The sequence below is a fragment of the Sceloporus undulatus genome, chromosome 2 (assembly GCF_019175285.1).
Source record: "Sceloporus undulatus isolate JIND9_A2432 ecotype Alabama chromosome 2, SceUnd_v1.1, whole genome shotgun sequence".
NCBI classification, from domain to species: Eukaryota; Metazoa; Chordata; class Lepidosauria; order Squamata; family Phrynosomatidae; genus Sceloporus; species Sceloporus undulatus.
The window spans coordinates 277,883,340-277,907,123 of record NC_056523.1 but is presented as its reverse complement, the minus strand read 5'-3'; the positions used below and the strand labels follow the sequence as shown (position 1 = coordinate 277,907,123).

General features: G+C 42.4%; 1 protein-coding gene across 1 annotated transcript in view; it reads right to left on the bottom strand.

Moving 5' to 3' along the window:
• The window catches only part of MCTP1 (multiple C2 and transmembrane domain containing 1), a 268,422-nt gene extending 251,498 nt beyond the window's left edge, over positions 1-16,924 (bottom strand). The window contains exon 1 of the mRNA XM_042454215.1: positions 16,165-16,924. The gene's annotated coding sequence lies outside the window, so the exon portion shown is untranslated. The remainder of the gene's footprint in view (positions 1-16,164) is intronic.
• Between the last annotated feature and the right edge of the window lie 6,860 nt (positions 16,925-23,784).

The window sequence follows — 23,784 nt, the reverse complement described above, 5'->3', positions numbered from 1 at the left end:
AACTGCCCTGGCTCAGTGCTAGGGAATTCTGGGAACTGTAGTATGTTGTGGCACCAGAGCTCTCTAACAGAGAAGGCTAAATGTCTCACAAAATACAGTTCCCAGAATTCCCTAGCATTGAGCCAGGGCAGTTAAAGTGCTCTCAATGTGGATTATTTCTGCAGTGTGCTTTGGCCCTAAATCCCTTATGTTTTTCATAGAGAGTGTCTTTCTGCTTCACTTTTTCTTATGATCCCACCCCCATCCTGGTTTTACAGTATTAACTTACTATAGTTTTAAGAGCCACTGGGGAAACACAAAGTTTCTCCAGATGGTATAACACTGGGGGGGGGGCAGCCCTGTAACTCCCAAGAGTTGCCCACCTCCGTCTAGACATTTCACAAGCATTGGCATTCTCCATTTGCAGCAATAAGTACAATTTTTCTAGTCTACCTTCATCTTCTGGCCGCTCCTTTTGCCGCATCTGCTTGACCCCAACAATATGTTATTTGTAGACTTACATGGAATTAGAAAGAGAGACGTCACAAGAAAGAAAGAAACTATGGCGGATTACAGACCGCCGAAATGCAGTGGTCTCCCGCCGCTGCCGGTTGCAGCGTCCGGGAGCTGCAGCGGCCAAACCACGCAGGTCCTGGACACTAGTTGCGCACTCGTGGTATCACTTCCGGGGCGCCACGTGTGGATGCAGAGTGTCCGTTATGTCAAAATGGTGGCGGCCGTGTGGAACAGCCGCCACCATTTGTTACGGACTCTGTCCGTAACAGGGTAAGGGGCGTCTGGAAGAGATGCCCTTTTTTCAAAATGGGAAGTCCTAAGGACGTCCCTTATGGCGGTCTGTAACCCGCCTATGTGAGGAAACTCTGGCAATTATTCAGTCTAAGGGGATGAAAGCTACATGAAAAGGAAATCCAATTTGAAAAAAATTACAAAGCAGTGATAACCCCATATATGTACCAGGAATTCCTAGGGTCCTATCAACTGGTTCCCAGTGTCAAAACTCTGAAGAGGATTGGGGGAAAGCTACATAGGGATAATATTGTCGCTGCTCACTTTTGGACCAAATGTTTGCTAGCTATAAATGAGTTTGAGGAATGTTTCCACAGTAATGTTCAACAGTAGCTACAAACAACTATGCATAATTTTAAGCACTTCATATATTTAAACTAGTAATGCATTTGAAATAACCAAGGAGAAAACGTCGCTTAAGTGCTGTACATTAGACAAGATATTCACTATTAATACCCCATCCTAAGGAGACAAAAAGTCAACTGTTGCTTTAAAATACAGGTCTTATACTTAATATATTTAATATGGGAAATCTGAGGTTGACTTTTTAATATAAGTAGCCCTCAAAAGACAGGCCCAGTTTAAATACAATCAAAACTATAAACAGCATTAGCCCAAAACTACACAGCAGTAAACTCCAACATACATTCGATTATACAGATGGGAGGAAGGTGCAGAAAGTTTTATCTGGAAGCAGCATTTTCTTAAACCTAGAAGTCTGCAATGAGAAAGCCAATTTCACACCCAGATTAAGAAGACATGAGCACAACACACTTCAGAACTATGTGAAAGAACCATCAGGAAAAGTATAGCAATAACCAACAACAGGAACACTGACATACACAATATACTTACAGATGAGACAGTAGCTATCATTCCAAATAGTTTCCTTGACTTTCCAATGACAGGTTTACACAACCTGCAATGTCATTCAAGATTTCACCCCGCTTAATTAATGTATATATTACAGACCTCAAGATATGCCACTGTGGTTGTGCAACATCACTGAAAAAGTCTACAACTGAAAACCACACACAGTATGACCCAGCCAGCAGTTGGGGAGCTAGCTTCTCTTGCTGCTAGCTATTTCAACAACAAATAAAAAAAGACTACAGGTTGCTAGTACTACGGAGATTGATATTCTGAGTGAGTATTGTTTGACATGTAATAAGTTAATGAATAAACTTCGGATAATATAGCACTCATCTTGAGATACTTTGAAATCCAGACATTTAATCTTGTAGAAATTATTTTCTAGTAACAGGCTCTAAATAAATTGGGGTTTTAGTAGTAAAACAGGAAAATATAATCAGTCAAGAAACTCTCAACCTGCCTGGAAACAAGGAGGTGATAAAACTCATGTTTTGCTACTACCAAAGGTTCCCAGATTCAAACACTGTACAGAGCTGGGAATCTGAAAGTATATAGCCTCACACTGTGGAAAGCTGCAGCCAGTTTATATAGGCTAGGGTTCATTCTACACTGCAGAAATAATCCAGTTCAACACCACTTTAACTGCCATGGCTCAATGCTATGGAATCCTGGGATTTGTACTTTGTTGTGGTACCACAGCTCTCTGACAGAGAAGGCTAACTGTATCACAAAACTACAGATTGTTAGACTGTTTTAAAGGTAATCCAATTGCTAGTTCCATTGAGAACATTCAATGGTATTTATTGTTATCCACTGTGAAAGTAATAATTTATATTATGTTTTTTGTGGTTTTTGGGGGCCATGTGGCCATGTTCTAGAAGAGTTCTAGAACATGACCACATAGCCCCCCAAAAAACACAAAAAACCATGGATGCCAGCCATGAAAGCCTTCGACTTCACAATTTATATTATTCATTATGCAAATCTCAAATCAGGAGCAAAGAAGAAATGTCACTTATTATAGCATCTTCTCTCACCCAATGGTTACACTGCTACTTAAAAGTAGCAGCACCTGGTAACATAACTACACCAAACTTAACATGTTATAGATAAGTATGTGGAGAGATCTTGTAGCACCTTTGAGACTATCAGAAAGAAAGAAATTGGCAGCATGAGCTTTTGTAGACTTCAGTCTATTTCCTCAGATGCATTTGTGATAGGTAAGATTCATTTAACATGTAACTGTCAAGCTCTGTCCCAGACTTATCAATCAAAGGGCACTGTGGTTGTGCAATAATTCCATTTCCTCCCACAAGCAGATTTGTGTGCTACAAATAGAAATATGGAAGAAACAATGGGGAAACTCAGTAAGTGCTACTAATGGCAGACATGATCATTCGGACTCCTCATAAAATACCATCAAAGATGTAGGGCCATCACACAATAAAAGACTAATTTGGAAGCACCCAACATCACTTATTAGCCTGGATATTAGCCCAGATAATACCTTGTGCTTTTCTAAGATTGCATATGTGACCTCTAAATGTGATCACACCTCAGTTTCAAGTAGAAGCAGCCATGAAATACAGGTCCAGGAATTCAACAGAGCTTGCTGCTCTCAGCAACCAAAATAATTATTACAGATTTGTCTTGCACGCACATCCCACACTGTCAAGATGTAGAATTAGATTAGAAATTCAATGGCTACCAGCGTAAGTCACAAAGTCATGAATATAACCAACTCTTTCATACGTAATTCAATTTAAAATGTATATATAAAAGCCCAGTGGTCTTTTTCACCAAAAATCATACCATACTCTCCTGGGCTGATCCAATGCAAGAAGACAGAGGAGGAGTTTATGCATAAATTGCTAGCCATGCAGAAAAAAATATTGTGGATCTTAAAAATGCAATCCACCAGTATGTAGAACAGGGCAAATTATGTGCAAAAGTATCTGGCTAGACTGGTTTCCTAGCAGGGGCAGAAATACATCTTGATGCTGTGATACACATCACTGTGCAGAATAACAACAGGAAGGGACCACATCAACAATACAAAAAGCTAAAAGCTGATAATCCAATAGATAATACTCAGAAGACAGGATCAAAATTCAAAATGACCTTAATAGACTAGAAAGCTGGGACAAAACTAACAAAATAAATATCAACAAAGAAAAATGTAAGGTATTGCATTTAGGCAGAAAAAATGAAATGAATACAAATAAGATGGGGGATGCTTGGCTTAACAAAATCACATATGAAAAGGATCTAGGAGTCCTAGTAGACCACAAGTTGAACATGAGTCAATGGTGTCATGCAGCAGCTAAAAAGCCAATGCAATTCTAGGCTGCATCAATAGAAGTATAGTGTCTAGATTGAGGGAAGTAATAAGTACAGTACCACTGTATTCTGCTTTGGTCAGGCCTCACCTGGAACACTGTGTCCAGTTCGGGGCACCACAATTCAAATAGGATGTTGACCAGCTGGACGGTGTCCAGAGGAGGGCAACCAAAATGGTGAAGGAGGATAGACTTAGGTAGCTGAGTATGTTTAGCCTGGATAAGAGAAGGTTAAGAGGTGACATGACTGCCTTGTTTAATTTTTGAGCGGGGGTCATACTGAGGATGGAGCAGGTTTGTTTTTTGCTGCTCCAAAAAGTATGACCCAGAATAATGGATGCAAATTACAGGACAAGAGAGTCTACCTAAACATTAGAAGGACCTTCCTGACATTAAGAGCTGTTCGATGTGGAACACACTCTCTCTGAGTGTAGTAGAGTCTCCTTCTTTAGAAGTTTTTAAACAGAGCCTGGGTGGCCATCTGTCGGGGTGCTTTGATTCTCTGTTCCTGCATGGCAGGGGATCTGATTTGATGGCCCCTATGGTCTCTTTCAACTCTATGATTTGATGAGAAACCCTGACCTAAAGCTACACTGGTATAAGAAATTTGATTAAAAGTCACTTACCACTGTGCAAAACTGTTTTGTTCTAAGATTAATAATCAGAAGAGGATTTTTTTAAAAAATAAAGAAGACAGGCCTCAGGTGAGATCAAAGACTAGACATCAAGATGTAATTATCATTATCTTTCATAAATGTCCAGGTTATGGCCCCAACTGCAATAGCCTCAATATGCAAGTAAATACGCTTCTTCTATGACACAGGCAAAAAAGGTATTATAAATATGATGTTGTCGTTGTTGTTGTTGTTGAACCAACTTCAAACTATAATATTTTAGCATTCTCTTTTCTTCCTTCTGCCAATGCCATCCTCACAGCAGTGCAGACCTGCTTCCTGAACACTCTAATAGATATGTCCCTTTCTCTGTGAAATGTTCTTGAGTAGCAACTAAAATAGCTTTCCCTCTATTACATCTCTCTGACATTGATTGCCCCCTTCCACTTGGCAAACTTATTCCCCAACTTTGCCAGAATCGGTTATCCCTCATCTGTGATTAAACCAACAGAGGAGCTTTCCTTTTCTCATCTTTGAATAAACCATACCACACAGCATACAAACAAGGGCATCACGATTTTGCATTGGCTGACTGAATGAGTCATACATTGTCAAATAACTCAGGCGTTGTTAGAAAACTAAGCAAAACACAGCCAAGTTTTCCTTAATTCACTCCAATCCATCGAGGTAGTAACTGGCATTCATTTCCAGATATGGGACCATAATTTAGTGTCACAGTATAGGCTTTGCATATATAATATGCAAAGTTCACTTTTAACCAATTCCATTTAAAAATAGTTCATGTATAGCAGGTCATATGAAAGACCTATGACTACGCAGAAGTGTCTATGCCACTAGGATGCACAACACTAGGCTATAGATGACCACATAATCTCCCCTGATATAGGCCAGCTTCCTATGCTCCTACCCTACATATGCTTTTTTCCATATTCTGAACAGCTTTCAAAACTTTGAATACTGCTCGTATGTTTATTAGTTCAACATATAAAGCAAAATCCAACTAAATAATAGAGGGAATTGGATACATGCTTAAACTTTCTTCTGGTTATAAACTGATAGATGTGAAAAGTGATTAGTTTTGGCTGAATTCTGTTGAGAATTTAAGAGAGAGAGAGAGAGAGAAAAAAAAAATTCATTCTAATCTATCTAAAGTCCCAATTAACTATCACTTGTTAACTTAGAATACCCTCTCTTAGAAAATGAAGCTGAGTATCTTATTTGACTCAGGCCCGAAACTGACTGGCACAAAGCGCCGTGCTGGGACTGATTTTAGAGCTCAGTAGGGCTGGGCGTCCATATGCGCCCAGCCCTACTAGCAGTGCCCATGTGCCATCTTGCCACAGATCTGACCACCAATTGGTATTAAGATCTCATGTATAAATCATTTGTATACAGTTGTGTGAATGAGACAGGATGTAACAGGATGCAGAAAATGTAAATCATGACCCTTGGCCTAACTTTTCAAAGGGTGATATAGGTCTTTCAGATCTTTACAATGGTCAATTAGTGCTGATGTTTGAAAGCAATAATCTGCTGACCAAAAGTCCATTTCTATCTATATGGTTTATACCTGAGGTCTTAATGCCATTGGTACTGCATCCCAAGAAGTGGATTTATATCCATGAAAGCTCAAGAATAAATAAAAAATAAGTAGTCTTAAATGTGCTGCCTCATTTTTTCTTTCCCTCCATACATCCTTTTTATGCTACAAGAAATTAACATAGCTATTTCTTTTAAAACTTGAACAGATAATAATACATGAATTAAATATTCTCTAACTTCTCTAGTCCTTCAATTAACCAATCCTAATCAGTTTATTTTGTGCTCATATTTGCATTGCATAATATAATTTGCTTCCAAGTATGTGCAATTCAGAGTGCAATGTTTGCTTAGATGTACACAGACTGTCAAGAGGCAAATAATGGGTCCTAGAGTAAATCAAGCCTGAACTCTCAGTAGAAGCCAAAAAATGATCAACTGAGGCTATCAAAGTTCACGCATATTGTGAGACTACATGACTCACTGGAAAAACAAGAATGCTGGGAAGACAATAAGAAAAGAGGAAGAGCACATTACTGGTGGATAGACTCAATTGAGGAAGCCATAGCTCTGAGTTTGCAAGACCTTGGCAGGGCTGCTGGACCCTACTTGACAGCTAATAACAGATCTAAATTCAAAACTATTGCAGGTGGGTCAAAAAATAAAATGCTATGCAGTTCACCTTGTTGGGTGGGGGGGATCAGTATACTGTTAAAATGCACAGTCTTTGTAATCCCATTTCTAACTTGAAATTCCATCTCTTCCAATAAACCTCAGATCCTACCTTATATGAAAATATTCCAGGCAATAGCATGCTTTTTTTGTAGTCACATACAAAACACAGCTACTTCAGTCTATTTGTTGAGTGGCAGGTTGTCATTTTCAAGAATACAGACTCATCTGCAGTGAGCAAGAACATTAACTTGCAATGAAATGAATGTTCATAAGGAAGCCTATTTATAGCTGTAACATTTTACAGTATATGCAACAATTCACTACACTGACAAAGATCTCTAAAGAACATCATGAAAAATTTCATCATGTTCACAAACTGTTTCAAGATTGGCTTTTGAAGTGTTTCAATGTAACAAAAAATTGATTGTCTTCTGAATTGTTTAAATCTAACAAAATATACAGGGAAACCTATCACGGCATCTGAACGTCTCCATTTTCAAAAATACTAAAGAGTGGGCTTGTCAACTAAACTGGTCTGCCATCCCTTTTACACTTAGCAGACTGCTGGGGAAAGGAAAGGTAATTGTTGCAGAGCCCTAAAATGAACACTCACACAGGGCAGCCTAAGATTTCTAAAAGCTCAGGCAGAGGAGACACATGCAGCTTCAGGGCCATGAGTTGTCCCTCCTTGCTTTAAATGGAAGACTCTTTAAACTTTTATATTTTTTTCTTCCCCAAAAAACATGTTATTGTTCACACACACACACAAACTTCTCTCCAAGTATTTTTATACTCACTCATGTCCTATCACACTTAACATGTAACCTTGTTAACCCCTTATCATCGGTTTCTTTTGCTCTTCCTCTCTCTCCTTCAAGGCACTAAATGAACCACAGCACTGAGACTAACTTGATATTTTGCCACTATTTTGTCTTTTCCTCCTTTGCAGATTTTCCAAAGAGAATGAAACAGAGTGGGGGAAACCAGGAGCATCTCAAATGTGCTTGAGGATCTCTGACCTATCTGCATGTACCTCAATTTCAACAGGACAACAAGCACCATGAGGAGCAAACGGTGAGATCCCTTTTTACCAGACTTCAGCTTCATGGGAAGAAGATGATAAGCATTATGAAATCTGTACATGGTGGAGAGTCCTTGGGACTGAAGGCTCTGGTAGGAGGCAAGGAGAGTGTTGCTGGGCCATATGTTTGCTTACCATAACCACTCTAGAATTTTTTTAAAATGCTCTGGAGAAGAAACGTTGTTTCATTTTATAAAACAAAGATGAGAGTGGGATGGTCCTCCAGATGTTGTTGAGCAGCCCCATTCCCACCCCTGCTGTAACATTTCAGGAATTAACAGCCTCAAAGTATTTACCAACTCCAATTAAGCAAAGGTAATCCAAAGAAATCTGGTGTTTCTCTCTTATCGACGCACACGCACACGCACTTTCAAACTTTTCATGAAATATTCAAAATAGTATTTTTTTAAAAAAATATATGGTTGGGTCAAAAGGTAAGTTAAATCCATTAAATCAATAAATATACACATATAAAAGGGGGAACAGCAGTCTCTCAAAACACTACTGAAAATTCCTTTATACTACACCCAACCACTAACTTTAACTCATCATGACCAGAGGCGGTACAAAGTGTCCTGCCACCTAAGGCAGGAGGATGTCGCCTGCTCCCCCACCACTGCATCACTACCAGCACACCACTGTAACTGACTACCTTATTAGAGCCATATGCCTGCAAGAGACCTATTATGGGCAGGGTGACTGTAGGCTATGAAGACTGGATTGCCATGGCATTCTATACATTCCCTGCCCACAAAGCTTTGGCTATTTGTTATTCTAGAACTTTATCCTGACAGATGCCAAGGTGTCCTCCAGGCATTATTTTTCTGCTGTGGCAGGAAAGGAGCTGGCACAGCTTCCAAAAGCCCACTACTGTCCAACTTTGGAGATCTCACCCTCCACCTCTTTCCTTGGAGATGTCTGGCCATTGGCCAGCAAGGCTCTTGAGTGATGGCAAAGGCCCTTCTGATGGAGACACATTTTGCTGCTCCTCACATTCAACCCACTGAGAAGTATGCTAGCCTTGTCATCAAGCTCAGGCCCACACTGTATCATCCCATTTTCCTCTCAGAGAAACCAAGGCTACTCTAGATCAAGACGTTGGGACACAAAGGCAAAAACATTCAGGAAAGAACATTTGAAAGATTTGCCACATATTCCAAGTTTACAACTCATTCTTTAAATCATCCATTTTCAGATCACTTTCAGATCTCCATGTAAGTTAACAATTGTCTAAAAGCACACACAGTTAAGAATACTGAAATTTATGTGTCTGGGAGCTGCCTCTCAGGTAAGTCACTCTGAACTTTTCAAGGAAAGGATGAAATTTAAATGTAATGAAAATATTAAAATACCTTCACTATGTTGTTGTTGTTGTTGATGTTGTGTGCCTTCAAGTCATTTCCAACTTAAGGTGACTCTATCATGGGGTTATTTGTCAAGATTTGTTCAGAGGTTTGACATTGCCTTCCCCCAAGGCTAAGAGCATGACACTTGCCCAGGTCACCTAGTGGGTTTCACAGATGAGTGGGGAATCAAACCCTAGTTTTCAGAGTCATAGTGCAACACTCAAACAGCTATGCCACATTGGCTCTCTATATTATAGACAAGCAATTAATTCAATGCTAAAGAGTTGCCAAAAATTTTTTTTTTTACCTTTTTTAAAAGAGGGATAAGAGCAAGAACAAAGGAAACATACAAAAATATTTGTGGCCTTAAAGTTTCTATATTATTTCAGTTGTAAAGAAAAGGACATGAAAAACTTGTTACCCTGATAAATTGTTCTTATCTCTGAAGACAGACTAGAGTACAAAATTCCAGGCAGTTTCATTTGCTTTAAGAGATATTCAGAGAATATATAGTCGCAGTTTTAATACTTTAAGAAATTTCCAGAAATTGCACCATTAAGTTATCAAAGCAATGTTCTTTTCCTAGTGTAGATTATCTTCTTGTATATTGTCCTGCTTCCAATGCCATTATATGAATTTATTGAATTTTGTCATATTTCAGATGTTGAACCATGTCTGGCTTTTCTGCTGCCATGTAATACATGCAATGCAAAGGGAAGAACCAAACAATAATTTTCCTACTCTTCTCCTTCCTTATAATCAATAGTCAAACATATTTGATTCGTAGCACTGTGGGATGACAGTCCTATTTTCCTAAATCTACTGAAGCTGAAAACAATTGCACAAATGTGTACTTTGGTAACAACTACAACACTTGAGGTTCTCACTCCCTCTTTTTAGTTTTAGAGACATCAGAATCCTACTACTTGAAATTCAACTCCCATTGTTTTGACAATGCCCTATAAAGCTTCCAGCACACAAAGACTTGCAAGGAGGGGAGGTTTAGCATTTAGCTATCAAGTCAGCACTAGGGGGGGAAATGTGCACAGACACAAATACTTTAATTGATTTTTGTAACCACACAGGCATTAACAGTAAACACAAGCAGTAATAAACTATGCTCAAGAGAACAGTGTAAGTGGATTACAAAAGACAGACTATGCAACTAGTACCATTCGTTTAGAACTGCACCCATAAGGATGTCAAGCTAGGTGTATGAAAAAGACTTCTCTTTTCACTCTTTCAAACCACCCTCCCCACACACTACAGTATAGAAATGGGTCACTTAGTTCTGATCTTCATTGTAGTGATGTTAGCTTTTCCATCTGAAAACTACCATTACATGCTTTACTTTTGTTCACACACTACCAAGTCAAGCCACATCAACTACATACAGAAAAACCAAAGTAAATTCCAGTCTTTCTAACGATTTACTCTTTAACCCTATGCTTCATGAGAGTGAAAGAAAGACTCTTAATATGTGATGATTTGTGTGCGAATCCAGTAGCAAACCTGATTTGGGTCCACATATTTAACAGAAACATGTAAAAGAAGCAGTCTTATTAAGGCACACTTGCCTACAAGTATGCTCCATTTCAATCAGCAGGGCTTGCTTCCAAGTCAATGTGTTAAGAACTAGAGCATGATTAATAACTTTCAGAAGAAGCCTTTCAGTTGCCACCTGAAGCCTTTCAGCTGTCCCCACAAGAATCCTGTTGACAGCATCAAGGTAAGTGCGTTTGAGTTTGTAGTTCAGACATACAGTCTAGGTTTAAAGAGAAAGATGTCATCTAAAGTTCAGGTTATCCAAGGCTTTCTGCAGCTTTTAGTGTTGCTTGGGTACACACAGTTTACTGCACACTATTTTTGGAGCACTATGGTCAAGAGGTCAGGGTTTAAACCAGGCTTTCCAAATGTATCATTTAATGAAGAAAACTATTGATCTCACAGTGAACATAATCCAGACAAAAAATAATCCTTCTCTCCTTCAACAATGGCCAACTCAAAACATTTTCATGCCTGAGGCAGATGACAAGATGGCACCCATTCTATTCCACATGCAAAAGATGAACATTTTGACAGTGGCAAGAGTTTTTTAGTGCAACTGGGGACAGCAAACTTGTTTAGGAGATTCACAGAATACAGAGAGCAATATTAGCCAACAGCTCCGCACATTCCTTGTCTCCCAGCAATTACTGCCTGAAGTGGATGTCTCATTCTAACAAATAGGAGAAATGGTCCTAATTCCAAAATATTCCATAGGGTCTTAACATGATGTTCCTTTCAATCTGTGCATACACTTCAACTACAGAATATGTAGCCTATATGGTACCAAGAGATAGCCCTTTCCTAAGTGTGTACAGAAATCCACTGATTTTCTAGTGACTCATATAGGTCAGCAATTAATAGATTTGTACACTGGACAATGGACTTTTGATTATTTAATAGTGTCTTGTAAAATAATTCCTCGACACCATTTTGACTTATTAACATTTTGTTGAACAAATACAAATTGTTACTTATTGGTTACATAAATATTCACTACCATTGTTATGACACACCTAAATATGTTCTGGTGCAGACAAGAAGTAGTCCAAAAAAGTTACCTAAATAGTTGAATGGAATCAATCCCTGACCCACATTGTGAAGGAACCTCTATCCAAGGAATCACCAAGGAATATTTGTAGCCAATGTTTGCAGCAATACTGTAAGGAAAGCTAAACTCAAAATGAACTGAAACTGGCTAGGCAACCAAAAAAAGTGGGTGTTTTTAAAGAGGTCAATTTCAGGCAAGAGAATGACCAAGGAGACAGTGGGGTCACTGTACATTAAGGAGGGCAGTAGTATGTGGGAAAAATGCTAACAGATAACATTGAAAAGTCAGAACTACTTAATGTTTATTTTGATTCAGTTTCCCCCAAAAAAGGGAACTGTGCATTTCCATGCAGCAGCAAAGACCTTTCTAAGTGATCTGGATCTCAAATTAAGATTGATAAGGAGTTAGTGAGGAATCACTTAGCTAACCAGACAAGTTCAAATATGGCCAGACAACTTGCATTCCCAAGTACAACACATACACGTTGATGTACTCTCTGGACCTCCTGCCACATTTCTGAGAAATCTTGCTATCTTGCCAAAGAACTGGAGAAGGGCAAACATTGTTCCTTTCTATATATAAAAAAAAAAAAAAAAAAAAAAGGGGGGGGGGGGGGGGGGAGAAGATGCAAGAACGACAGACCAGTCAGTTCAATAAGTGTCATCATCAATGGCTGCACTTCAAACTGGAATGAGGTCTCAAGTGACAACAAGAGCTAGTTTGTTTTTGTTTACTTAACCTTTGCCATCATAAAAATATTTTGTACTTTCACAATGTTGAGCATCTTCTGTACATCAAGTGGCATCATTGCCAATTAAATCCATTTCAGTTCCAGGCTAAAACACAACCAAATGTGGAAAACCCTGGGGAGGGGGGAGATATGTCTGCAAGGCACTGAACATTTGCATCAGATAGTAAATAAAATCTTACTTGTTAAATGTATTCTATAAAATATTTATTTCACGTACAAATCAGAGAGTAATTGACATCCATCCAAGTCCTTCCTCAGGTTACGGAGATTAGATATTACTTGCAATATAAAGTATCATAAATAATAATAATAATAAAATTTATTTATAACCTGCCTCTCTGTGCAACACAACCGGGGTGACTTGCACATTAAAACAATACAAACCCATATCCCAAAATCCCACCCACCCCTAAAATACAATTAGACAATTTGTTATTTAAAGCATACCTTAAAATGACAAACTAAATTAACAAACAGATCAAAGCAGTGGCTAAGGTGAGAGTCAGAGATATGGGAGGTTCAGATTTTTGGTGGCTGGTTTTCTGTTCAGGAAAGGCCTGCCGGAAAAGATCCGTCTTAACAGCTTTTTAAAATATCTTTGACTTATTAACAGATTTTTTTTTTATTTGCAATGGTAAAGAAAAAAATTAGTTACATCTGCTTCCCTCTGTCAATAGCTAAACTTCAGCTTTGAATAATTTCAAATATTGTTGAATCATGAATTTTACCTGTCCTGCTAACTTGTTAGTTTTGTTTTTATAGGTGAAAAGCTAACATTTTTAAAAATTAAAAATAAATTAAAAAGTGATTCAGAGTTGTTATTGTTGTTACTGGTATTTATATTTGTATCCTGCCTTTCTACCACATTGGGACTCCAAGAATTTACAAATTAAAATAATTATAATGAGTTCAAATAGAGAATTGATTATACAAGTGAATAATTAAGTAGCACTATCTCAGTCTCAAAATATTGACGCCACAAGTTATTATTCTGCACAACACACTGTAAATATATACTGGAGAACTTTTAGATGCACTTATTATTTGGCAAAACTAATATACATTATCCATCTCTTTAAATTTCACAGACTGAAAATATGGGATAATTAAGTAGTATTAGTTGTCTGCATGTATCCTGCTTCTTTATGCAATGCTAGGCATAAAATTCACTTAAGCATGTGTGTGTACACAGCATTACAACAGCCTGACCAATGGCAAGGCTCAAATGCTTCAACCACTATAAATATTCTGAATTCTTACTGAGAATAGGTTATCTCCTTGCTCTCAGATGTTATAGACATAAGCTACCAGCGCATGGTTAAGCACACACATTGCTTCACTGTCAGGGCCATAACTCCCACTGACCTGTTCTTCTATCAGGAAGAAAGGATCCAGTTCTACATTTTGATGTATATATTGAACTCAGAAATTCTGAATTACCCAGATAGTACAGTCAGTGCCATGGAGCATTCCTGAATTTGTAATCCTATGAGTAACTTGACCAAGCTCTGTGGTGATCACTACAGGCTCAGAGCACAGACTTATTTATCAGTGTGCAATTCAGTTCTCACAGTGGTCAACAAGATGCTTCCTGAAAGCCATAAGCTGGACATGAGAACAAACAGCGGCTCTGTTATTTCCCCCACCTGCTATTATGGAGGGTTCACCTTAAGGTTGCCATAAGTCCAAAAAGACTTGGAGGCACACAAGAACAACAATTGTTGCCTCTGGTTTCAAAATTAACATACAGCCATCATGACAGCTCCATGATAAGCATAAATCCTAATGGTGCCAGGATCATCTTATGCATTTAAGCCTTAAAACTGTCTTTTCAAAACTAAAGAATAACATACCTGGACCAAACAGCAGCCTTCTTTTTGCATAGAAAAACGTTTATCAAGTGAACATCAAGATCTACAACTCTGGAGAAAGAGGTTCAATTCCTCACACAGCCATGAAACGAACTGGGGGACCATGGGCAAGTCACACACTCTCAGCCTCAGGCGAAGGCAATGTCAAACTCCCACTGAACAAACCTTGCCAAGAAAACTTCATGATAGGGTCACTTAAGGTCAAAAAGGACTTTAAGGCACACAACAATAACAACAACAACCTGAGCCGCACAGCAAACTTCTTTTGCAATGAAAAAAAAATGACCAAAGGTGACCATTTTGGGTGGCAGCAGTACAGATGCATGCAACAATTTGCTCACAGACTTTCTTTTTCCAAAGAAAGGGGTTTGGGGGAAGAAGGGGAGAAAATGGACCATCTAGCAAACCAGCTAAGTGAACCTGTCGAGACGGACTTCTTGCCTCAACCAATACAACCCCAGTAATATCCAAACAATGATACCTTTATTGGGCCAACCAAAATGCACAATTACATGTTGCAAGCTTTTGAAGTCACACCTCCATTGTGCGGTGCCTTGTCCTCCTTGCGGTGAAGTCTCCCTGTCGGTTCCCAAGCAGCAAGTGAACTTTGGAAACACTTTTCAAGCACAAGGCAAGAGGTTCGGGGGGGGGGGGGGGCTGCAAGGAGGATTTTTCTCTCTCCCAAAGGCAGTACAGTACTTACTAAAATAAATGACAGTACAGTACTTGCCCATAGGGAACTATACTTGCCCACAGAGAATCATTGGAGAATACTTGCCCACAGGGATACGCTGGGGAATACGTGCCTATAGGGAAACATTGGGCAGCAGTCTCCAAACTGGGCTCTTTAAGGGAATTATGGACTTCAACGCCCAGAATCCCAGGCTATTGGCCAACATGGCTGAGGCTTCTGGGAGCTGAAGTCCAAGATCTTTTTAAAGGGCACAGTCTGGGGAGCACTGCCTTAGGGGATACATTGGGGAATACATGCTTATAGGCCAACACAGGTAACATCTCCAACGTTTCCCTATGGGCAAGGATTCTCCAAGGGCAAGTATAGTTTCCTTATGGGCAAGGACTGTCATTACTTTTCATACTTCCCCCAGTGGAGGGGAAGGAGGCCAGGATGGAGCGAAGGCAGACCCACAAACACACACACAGCCCACAGGCTTTGTGGAGAGAAAAAAAATCCGGCATCACCATCATCATTTGTACCTAGAGAGATCTTGTGGCACCTTTGAGACTCACTGAAAGAAAGAAGTTGGCAGCAGGAGCTTTTGTAGACTTCAGTCTCCTTCCTCAGGTGCATTTAGTGGAGAGGAAGCCAGGCCCCACATACATCCTCACATACTTATGGCATGCATAGGCCGGGGCCTGGCTTTCCACTCCACTAAATGCACCTGAGGAAGGAGACTGAAGTCTGTAGGGAAGCTCCCGCTGCCAACTTCTCTCTTCCAGTGAGTCTCAAAGGGGCCACAAGATCTCTCAGTGATCTGTCCAACTACCGACCGAAGAGGGCTCTCTCTGTCTCTCTCCCAGGTGCTCCAGGAAGGGCTCTCTAGGGACTGATCTGCAGACTAAGAGGGCTCTGCATCTGGGCATCATTCTCTGCTCCTCCTTTGGCCCGGGAAGTAGACCTTGGCCCCGAGAGTAGCCCAAGAAAGAGCCCTACCTTCGGGGCGGAGGGCGGGGGGCTCTTGGCGGGGCTGGCCCCCTTCTCCTTCTCCTTCTCCTTCTTGGCGTGGCCCTTGCCCTTGGAGGGCGACTCTGGCGGCGGCGGCAGCAGCAGTTGCTCCAGGCAGGCAGTTCCCGGGAGAGAGGAGCTCTTCTGGTGGGAGAGGGGCTTCCCCGGCGGGGCTGGGGCTGTCGGGGCGGCCTCTTGGGCTGCCTGGGGAGCCCCATCCCGGCCTGGGCCCGCGGAGGGGGGCTGCTGGGGGGCTGGAGGGGCTTGGGGCTGGTGCTGGTGCTGGAGGATGTGTTCGCGGAGGCGCCGCAGAGCAGAGCCGGCCTCGGCGCTGGCGGCCTCCAGGGGCTCGGCGGTGGAGGAGCAGCAGAGGTTGGGCTGCGAGGAGGAGAAGACCCGGTCCAGGACGGGCTGCTGCTGCTTGCGGCGCCATCGGGGGCCCCCGGCGGCCAAGGGCTCCCCTTTGCTTGAGGCGGGACGAGCCCGGGGCAAAGAGGGCGAGGTGTCCGCACTGTGGCGCCCGCTGCTGCTGCTGCTGCTGAGGCCCGACCTGGCCTTGCTCTTGCCCCCCAGCTGCAGGTTGCGCCAGAGCCGGGCCTGGAAGGAGGAGGAGGAGGAAGGCGGCTGCTGGCAGTCCTCCGCCGCCGGGGCTCCTCCGGGGGGGCTCTGGGCCGGAGGGCTCCATCCTGCTGCCCTTCCCTTGGCCTCCCTGGGCTGGCCGGAATCCCCCCTTGTCCCCCTTCTTCTTCTTCTTCTTCCTCCCCCAGAGACGCCACCCCCCTCGGCCGCTGCCGCCGCTGGCGCCGCAGAAACAGCAGCAGAGGAGCCCGGTGGAGCCCGGAGGCTTCAACCCAGGTCCTTCTGCCCGGGGAGGGAGGGAGGCTGCAGCTGCCCCGCGGGGCTCCTCCTCAGGGCGGCTGCCTCCCCCTGGCCTCTCGGGACGGAAAGCATTCAGCGGGGCCTGTCTGGGTGCCTCCCGAGCAGAGCCCCAGAAGGGAGCCGGCAGCCAGCCCTTTTCCCGCCTGGCTTCAGGGAGGGAGGGAGGGAGGCAAGGCTGGCCCTCCTCCTCAACCTCCTCCTCCTCCAGGGAATAAGAGGCACGGGTGGAGGAGCTGCTGCTGCTGCTGTGAGGAAGCGCCGCCCTTCCTCTGAGGCTGGAAAGGGGCTTCCCCAGCAGCACTCAGCCTAGTCCCCGGGTAGAATTCGAACCTGTGGCCGCCGCCGAGGCAACACGCCCCTTCGGTGCTCCCCCCCCCTTTGGACCCCCACTCCCAGAAGCCCCAGCCCCCTGGAGCAACACTCGGGGAACCGAAGTCCCAGGCCCCTGGAAGGCCAGCGTTTGGGAATCCTAGTCCTGAGTCGAGACCAAGCAGGAAACGCCCCTCTAGGACCCAGCATTAAGCAGAATGGAGACTGCCCTCAAGAGAGAAGACTTCAGGCAAGAGAGGGGCTCCCCAGAGGCCAAGGGGCCAGGCAAGGCCACAGCCACTCACCTTCCTGGTTTCAGTTCTAGGCACTTTCCCACACAGGGACCCATGTGCTGCCATCCCAAACATGGTTAAAGTGGTGGCGTCCCAGAATAGCAAGCCCATTTGTGAATGGTTATCACACACAAGAGCCCAACAAGGGGTTAAAGGCACCTCACTTAGGGTCAGGGTCAAATTTGGCTATCAAACGGAGGGGGACAACGTGCCCCCTTGCTCACTTAGAAATACTTTTTCTGCGCATGCTCCAAACTGTCATTTCCATAAGTGCCTCCCCCCCCCCCCATGCCCCAGGGAGAGGGAGGGGAAACCAGGGGAATCCTCTTTGCCCCAAAAGGCCTTTCAGGGAAAGGCAGAATGAGGCTGCCCTTTGCAAGCTCCATAAAACCACAAAGACACACACACAAGAGAGACAGAGAGAGAGAGAGAGGAGGGGCTGGGTCCAGAAGCCTGCCTGGTTCCAGCAGGGGCTGATACTCCCCAATGCCCACCTTTTCCAGGGCATGTCCTCCATTTCTCCCTCCTGTCCAGGAGGACTTCCAAAACATCCTCCCACAAGCTGATTAGAGCCTGCAAAGAGGAGGAAAACAGCCAGGCAAGGGAAGGGTGTGTGTATCCCTTTAAGAAGAGAGCATTCTCCCTCTTTGGCACAGCAAGGCAGCTCAGGAAATCTGGGAACCAAAGGCATGGGGGGGGGGGGCTTGCATTTTCAGACTGCTGGCATTATGCAAAGAGAGTGAATTTGCAAGCAAAATGCACATGCAAATACAGTAGTTTTGCAAATTTGTTTATTTCTTGATTCACCTCACATTCTCCCTGGATTCTGTCCTGATTGTGTGCAGCATCATGTGATAAGCAGCTGCAAAGTTGTCCCTAATGCCCTGGATGACCCTGCATTGCCCCCACTTTAACCTTCCAATTTTCCCCATGTGAAAAAGTCCTATGATGAAAACATCATAAGAAATAAGAAGAATAAGAATGGGAAAGGCAGATATGAAAGAACTGGAAAAGATACTGAAGAGCAAAGACATACAACTGAGCACTAAAGTCAGAATCGTTCAGGCCATTGTATTCCTAGTTACCATCTGCATAGTGAGGGAAGCAGACAGAAAGAAAGTCAACTCATTTGACATGTGATGCTGGAGAAGAGTACTTAAGATACCATGGACAGCCAAGAAAACAAACAAATGGGTTCTTGAACAGATCAGACCAGGGCTCTCCTTGGAAGCAAAGACGATAAAGATGAGACTACAGTATTGTATTTTGGCCACATAATGAGAAGGCACAGATCACTAGAAAAAGCAATAATGCTAGGAAAGGTAAAGGGTAGAAGAAAGAGAGGAGGACCACAAACCAGATAGACAGACTCAATCAGGGGGGTTGTGGGCAAGGGCTTGCAGGATCTGGGCAGGGCAGTGGAGGATAGGGATTCTTGGATTTAAATTCTGGGAATATGTGGCTTCAAGCTTACACTGAAGCTGTGCAACAAGTAAACAAATCGTGCATGCATTCGCGCTGCACGCACTGCACCACACTGCAAGCAGGAGCTCCAATGTTTACAATGAGGCACAAGCATACGCAGAATTCCCCTTATGCAGGGGGATCTGGACCGGATCCCCCATGCAAGGGAAGGGCTCACTGTATACAGTACTTTCTCAAATGCATTTGGTCCAATGCTCACACATAAAACCATTTAAAACTGTGGTTCTCCAACTTTATTTCCTTCTGACCCCCTTTATATCTACATCAAAAGGTGGTGCCTTCCACCACCACCACCCCACTTGACATTTGTTGTTATTGTGCTTCAAGTCACTTCTGACATATGGCAACACTGTCGTGGGGTTTTCCTGGTAAAATTTGCTCAGAGGAGGTTTTCCATTGCCTTCCCCTGAGGCTGAGAGTGTGTGACTTGCCCAAGATCACCCAGTGGGTTCCATAGCCAAGTAGGAATCAAACCCTGGTATCCAGAGTCAAGTTCAACACTCAGACCACTATGCTATGCTGGCTCTCCCTCCCACTTAATATAGTATATGAATAAAAATATTTTGTTTAGTTTGTGTATTTACATTCACACTCTCATCTATATTCATATTTTGACATCTTATAAGGAAATAACTACTCTTCTTCCTCCTCAGGCAGAAACTCCAAGTGCCCTCCTTGCCTCTTCTCTTCCCCTCCAGGACAGATAAAGTTTGGGAAGAGTAATGGGGATCAGGGCCTCAAAGTCTCATGCCCCTCCCTTGAGTAATACTCATGGCTCCTGGAGGTTCATCTCACAGTCTGAGAACCACTGTTTTAAAAACTTTACAACACAAATGTTAAATCATGTTGCTCAAACGTGATAAAATTACATGAAACATGCAAAATATACATATATATGTGAGAGAAACATGTCTTTCTTTCCTCCATTGGAATGTTGCACCTGAGATGAACAGAAAGGAGGAAAGGGATGGGGGAAGGAATATGACTGCACTTTTAAGACTAACTGGTTTTTAGTTTAGCATGAGCTTTCATGGATACAAACCCACTTCTTCAGATGCAGTAGGCTAGGTAACTGCGAGGCTCCAGATGTTCTCACTTGTAGTTCCCTTCAGTCCTGACAGCACAGGCTGTAAAGGTGGGGTGCGGGTGGGAAATCTCCATCTCTGAGTAAATCATAAGAAAATTTAGGCACAATTTCTATTATCTCAGCCATGTTAAAGCTAAAGTTTTAAAGGCAAGCATGAATAATCTAAATCAGTATAGTTGCCAGACTGAAAAGTGGAGAAAGTTCCTGTATACTTAATGGAATTTCAGCACATGTTGCTTGTCATGCAACCAGAGGTATCAAGCAACACCCACTGAAATTTCCTCTTTTACACAACCATTAAAGGTACAGAAGCCTTCTTCACTTTTCAGTGTGGCAACCCTGTAGGCTAGGTGGAGGAAACATTTGATCATCCAAATGGTTGGAGTTCAGCTCCCAAAATCCATAGCCAATGTGGCCAGAGAAGGGAAGAGGTGCTTGTGGCCATAGCAAGATATTACTAGAGTGGTGGTTCAAAATATCAAGAAGAACAAAAGTTCCCCATCTCTAATCCAGGTATTTCTCTTGTAGCTCTCTTGTTACTCTCACTGGTTTTCAGAGGCTACATTGGAGGCAGAGAATATTTCTCAGGAAAGACTGTGGACTGGTGTATACTAAGAAAAAGTTGCCCTGGGGAAATACAATCCAGACATCATCAAGCATCCTGGCTAGAACTGTAAAATCTTAAATTACTTTTACTAAAGCAGCCTGGCAAGACCTGACATGTGGAATTAAAGTTGGGTCTGATAGTGTCAGCCTATCAGTGTCTGCTCCCCCAACATTTTCCATCTTGAGGCAAAACAACAAAGCCACTCTTCCCCAACAAGTGAAATTGCATGATACCCAAGTTATTTTGGCACCTGTGGCAACAAAAATCACACAAGCATCTCTTTCCTTCTCTGTATTGTAAAACTACAATAAGGATAAAATAATAGCATTTGCTGTCTTTTCGTAATAATACCCAAAATCTGCTGCCTGGTGTTCTGCATAATGATTGGACTAGCCCTTGGATGGTATGTATTACTCAGGCCTCCCCCAACTTGGTAATCTCCAAAATACTTTAGATCACAGCTTCCAGAATTACTGGCCCTTAGCTGTCTTGGCCAAAGAAGATGGGAACTGAAGTCCAAAATCTGAAAGGTACCAGATTAGGGAAGGCTGTATTACACTCTAGCCAACTAAAAAGCATGCAAAAGACACTGTTTTGGATTACAATTTCCAGGAGTCCCTAACATATCATGGCCACTTGCCATGCTAGCTGAGGAATTCTGGGAGCTACTAAGAAAGGGATATCCATGAAACTCACATGAAGACATATTCCTGATCTTTGTAGCATTTTCTGGAAGTTGGAAGAGCTGCTGTGGAGACAGAGGGCAAGGAAGTCGGCTTTCCTCATCCTATTTGCATTCATCATGCACATTTGAATCAAACCCATGATCCTTACCCTTACTTTGACTGTTTCTTCATCATTCTTTTGGCATTCAGCTTTTCAGTAATTATTGATTATGGATAGGGAACATTTGGCCTGTCAGATTTCAGAACTATAACTCTCAGAACCCCATGCTATTATTGCCCATGCTGGGTGGGACTGATGGGAAGTCTAGGCCAAAACTTCTGAAACCCCAAAGGTTCCTCACTCATTATACAGCCGTTTCCAGTTAGTGTTTAGCAGTAGGAAAAAATATTGGTAGGAGCAAGTTCTGACTTACAGTATTGCAACATCAAGAGCAGCACAAAAAAGAGTATTCTCTCACAGTGCTGCAGTCATCAAGGATCTAAGAAGAGAACCCCATGGAAGTTATTCGCTTCTGCTTCAAGCACCCCTTAAAATGTGGTGGGTAACTGTGGCCCTCTAGGATTTTTTTGGACTGCAGCTCCCATAATCTTTCATAATTGACTATGTCAGCTAGGGTGGATGGGAGTTGTATGCCAACATCTGAAAGGCCATCTACCTTAAAAGAAGCATGCTTAGTCTTTCAACCCAACAGTTCTCTGTTTCTAATTTCCTGTGCAGGAAAGCTGCCTGTCCTGGAAGAAGAAGCAGAGAGCTCATTTGCTGGTTCAGCACTGCAGTTCCAGCCATCTGTCAACTCAGCCAGCAGCGTTCTGAGAACAGGACTGGGGCAGGCAGATGGGAGTCAAAGGAGAGGCATATTCATTCTTCAGGCCAGGACGTTTCTCACAGCCAAATCCTACTCCTCATCCTTGCTGATGCAAAAGGGCAATAGGTTTCTCAAGTGGGTTATCTAATATTACATCATGTTATTCTGTCATCACCCACAGCTACAGTCACATGTATGAACAAATGATTCATAAAATAAAATAAAAATTAAAGACTTTATCATCAATTTGTCAGCTATCAGCTTCTGTTCAGATTATGTTTTGTGTTTTCAGGAGGCTGGGGGGGGGAGGAATGGATGCTTAGCATTTTCATTTAGACTAAAAAAGGCATTTTCCTATTTTTAGTAGCACGAATGTCATCTTTTTTCATTGCACAGAAATGCGCCCAGTCCTGGATCTCCAACCTGTTCCGCATGATTTCCTTGAGCTGCCGTGATGCAAAGCTCTGTAGTTCCAGTCCTCTCCAGCTGTCCTAGCAAAGGCCTCAGGCCTGAAAGGGTTCGTTCACTCACAAGAAAAGCTGGGATTTTTGCAAATGGAGCTTCTAATGTGTGGGAATGGATAAAAAAAAAAAATTCCAGGCATGCAACTGCTGGTAAATCTCATTTGACTGAAAGCTATGGAACAGCTGACTTTTCAGCTATATGGACGGCTTGTGTAGGAGATTTTGGCTCACATTCTCTGCCTCTAGCATCATGTGTTCATGTAATGCGCTCATCCTAACTGAAACAGCAAGCCTCTGAAAACCATCTCTATTAATAGGAAGTAAGAGGACAGTTAACTATACCCCATAGGACTCACCCATGGTCAAGTGAAACACCAGCTCAATTTGTGGGAATAGATGTTGTACATAAATTTCTTCCTTCTGATCTGATTTAGGACAGGTTATTTCATTTCATTATTGCTCTTTGTTAATATGACTAGTTACCTATTGGGAACACCAAGACACAATTCCAACAACAACTAATTCACATAAAATGAAAAAATGCAAACAATATTGGAATAATAAAAATATCAAGACTTGGAATCAATAGCCAAAAGACAGACAATAAAATTAACTGTTAAATTAGATTGTGAGCTAAGAAGATGAATGTGTTCTGCCACTTTGAAAGGCAGCCAAGGAATGGACTGAAGATGGGTACTATACAGACCAAAAAGCCTCCCTGACCTAGAGGGATTTTAGCTTTTCCATTACATCTCAAGACATGGAGCTCTCATGGAATCAGCATGTTCAGCTGAGGAGACACAGGCTAAATGGTGCCTGTGCATACAGTTATTTCTGTCTGTAAGTAAATGTAAGCCAGGCCAGAGCAGTGTGAGTTGAAAGCAGACTTAGTTATGTGCAACTGGACTAGCAAAAGTGGACTTCCTTGCCTCTTCCTTCCAACAGCATCTACTCCATTTACCAGAACATTCTATAGAAAGACCTTGCTAAAG